Below are 3,820 nucleotides of genomic sequence, written 5' to 3'. Positions count from 1 at the left end.
TCATGTCATTGTCTGGTTCATGTTACTGTACAATGGTTTCAATCAATAAAATCCAAATATTTTGTGAAGTTTTTATTGTGAAATGGTGACATTCCTGTCCATGCCAGTTTGTTGTGGTTTTTGTTTTTTTAATATCCTATGAATTCCAAATATTTTGTACCAATTAAGTTTTATGGGTTTTTACTCTAGAGGCATGAAGAGACTGATCTGTGTGGAAAAAGCCATCCCATGCTCTGAAAGTGTCTCTAATGTATCTCCACACAGTTCAAGGCACACCTGTATTCCTTTACAGAATCAAGTCCCTACACATGTCCTATTTTATCACAGACCTGTTTTATAGGAACCGTACTAACAAAAACAATTTCCAAGGACTGATTAATTGTGTGTGATTCTTGTGGAAATATAGGTACTTGGGAGGTAACTTGGGCAAAGTTTCTTGTTGCAAAAAAGTTAGGATAAGTTACAAGTAAACTTTAATCAACTCTTTAGCTTGAAAAATCTATTAAAATCAATGAACCAAAAGAAAAACCAGAGCAAACTGACAAACAAAAACTCTACATAGGCAAAGAGAGAAACAAAACCCAAATAAATTCTTTTAGGTTGAGAAAATGGATCAATAACAGCAAGAATAATTGCTGACATATTTGTTTAGAACAACAGATACGCATTTGAAAGGCAACAGATCCAAACAGTTCCTCATACAGTTGGAGAAACCATTATCTCCACTTAATAATATACTTCACTGAGCTTCTAAATTGTTTGAAAATCGCTGAAAATTTGTATGCCAGAAAACCTGATGCCATGAAGGAAACTCCTACTGTCCTATTTCCCACTGAGACCAGAGGCTGAATGCAAGAGTTCAAACAGGAAAGTTTTCATTTTTTTTTCTTTCCACTAGATCCCACTAGGTCTCCAACTTGTATTTTGCCAAGAATATTAAACAAACCCAAAGTGAGAACAGTTTGTGGTTTGCCCACCACACTCTGAGTATATGTAAAGGGCAGCATTTGTTGAAGTATAGTGACAGTGAAAGAGCCATACGGATTTATTTAGAATTTTGGAACACACCTGTCTCCTTCGGATTCAAAGAAAAGATTTAAAACAAGAAGCAAGACTTACATATGCAAATATAATTGACAAATCAGTCATAAAGCTGGAAACAATTGATCCCAGTGATGTTCACCCAGGAACCAATAAGGATACTTTAATATCAGCCTTGTTAATATTTTGGTGCACATCAAATCACTTGATGTAAATCTACAGCAGCAAGATGAAGATGAAAGAAAGGGAAAGGCAACATTCTCAAGTCTATAAAAGTTTTGGCAAAGAGCTGCCACAGAATCACAACAGCAACACAAGAGGAGACAGCACTTCTGGCAGTGGTTCACAAGTACGAAAGGTTCTCCACAGACTCCATGGTTTTCAGGACTGACTTCAGCGATTGTTTGTGTATTCAGGTGATTTTTTTTCCTGCCATTGTTTTGGATTACCAGAATGGATTTGATTCCCATGGCCCTGCTGTGGACTACAAAGTACAGCTCCAGCCCAAGAACTATGCTTGAGAGAGATTCTGCCTTCAAGAACCAAAACCTTCTTATCTAACTCCTGAGAGAATTATTGAGATGTTAATAGAAAAAAGAGTCATAGTCAGTGATGAATTTTTCTGCTATGAATACTAAAAACGATTTTTATGTTTCAATAAATTGTGCAGATTTCTGTAAATTTAAAATGCCGATATAAAAAGCCAAACAATGTTTTAATTACTTAACATAAAAAATAACAACCCTCACAAAAAACCAAAAATTAACACCACCATCCCTCAAAAAAACCCCAAACAAACAATTAAAAAACCCCACACACAAAAACCAGCAAAAAACCAAACAAACATAAAAGTAAAACCTGTCAGGAAAAAAAAATTCATTTAACTATTAGCCTCTACAGCTTTTCAGTGCATCCTCTCTGGGAAAAAACTTCTAGATTAAAACCTGTGTAAAGGTTAAGAGGATACATGATCTCAGGGCTACAATATGAAATGTAATAATGTAGCACACTAATAATGAATTCAAGAATCTGCTGGATTGATCATGTAAGAGCACAGAAATAACCTGCAGAAGAGCTTCATTCTGCCAGATGACTTTTACTTGAGTCTATACTTGACTCTAGTGAAAGAGAACTTCTACTGCCATGTGCTTTTACTTGAGGTTATAGGTAGATCAAAAGACTTCATGTTTTTCTTAAACTGCCTATACTCCACTAACAGTAGGACAAAATCTGTCCTCAGTTACACCACTAGAAAATCACACATTTCATGGACTTTGATGAATTGGAAATTCCACTGGAATAGTTGAGGGCAGCCCTTGGCCAAATATATCTTAATTCAGAAGCAGCATCTCTTACCTACAGTGCCTTTTCCAGAGAATGGCTGAGAACATCTGCTGATACTGTATAGTGGCACAAGTTTTTTCCCAAGTTGTTTCATAAGAAAAGTGACTTGAAAACACCCCTATTCAAATCAAATTGTCTTTTCAAGTTTAAATATTCCATTTTAACAAATGATGGGGAAGAAGTAAAGTGGGATTTTCTGAAGGGGTTAAAATTTGGTTTTCTTTCCTCTTCACTCACTCTTCCTATCCCTAGATTTTCTGTAAAGCACTTGTGCTCTAATGCTACCTAACAAGTTAAATGTTACTGTTTTATTAATAGCAATATCATAACACTGTGCTGTGGCAGTATATTTAAACCAGTTTCCTAAGCTCAAAGCACAGAATAATGGCAATTAAGAAACAAGTTTATGCACTATTGTTAGCTCTCAGTCTGAAGATGATTTACAGGACTGCAGCATTAAAATGCCTGCTGCCATCCTGTAACACATCATCAAAGTAGGTCAGGCATGTCTAGTTCTGAGATGGACATATTTCAGAAGGTAAATTTCCTTCAGTTAATACTCTTAGGGAACTCGTGGGCTGGGCAAAAAAAAAGCTTATCTACAAGAGTGATTCTTCGTTCCACCAAAAGAAAAAAAAAAAAGGAAAAAAATTGGAAATAAAACTTTTTTTGTTATTTTTTTCTATACAAACAGAGAGAAAATGTTGACAGCCATCAAAATAATTTTAATTTATTCTGGGATTTTAAAAAGAACCTGATCTTCTTAAATGTTCACATCCTACTTAGGCAGTTTCAAAATCCTTCCTTCATGCACAGAGAAGCTGACAGATTGACAACATAATGACTTGAATCTTTTATTCTCCAAACAAGAACACCACAGGCAAGGGATGAGGCCAAGAGTTTTCACTCTTTCTTTTCTGTGCCTCAACCCTCACCTGGAGGGAGCCACTCAATGGTTGAAAGGACATTTTATCTTATAAACCAGTGTGATTTTCAATATTTTTATTAGCAAGAAAGATAGTGAAGGTACAGAATGGCCTACAGTTTCTTAAAATAATGTTTTTTAGTGATCCTGAGTAGAAGACCATTTGTATATAGAAAAGTTGGTGCACCACAAAACACTTAACCTGAGTAGGATGAGACCTTGCTGTGCAGTGTGGTGCTGTGTAGAGTTTAGCCTCCAGTTCAGTGTGTGCTGGACAAATCTCTTGCCTGCAGGGTAACTTCAGCCTGCTCATTATAGAGGAGGATTCTGCTGGTAAGTTCCCTTTGGCTCCATCAATTACACCCCCTGCATCAAATTGCCTTTATCTAAAAGTGCAGCAAGAAGTTCTCATGTAAACATCCTCTCTGTTCAACTGTAAAAATGATGAATAGAACTATTTTCTAATAAGGGAATTGAATAACAGCTTGAATGACCAAAATGGGGTAACCC

The sequence above is a fragment of the Erithacus rubecula genome (genome assembly GCF_903797595.1).
Source record: "Erithacus rubecula genome assembly, chromosome: 5".
In the NCBI taxonomy this organism is placed as follows: Eukaryota; Metazoa; Chordata; class Aves; order Passeriformes; family Muscicapidae; genus Erithacus; species Erithacus rubecula.
Note: the sequence above shows the minus strand (reverse complement) of the source record.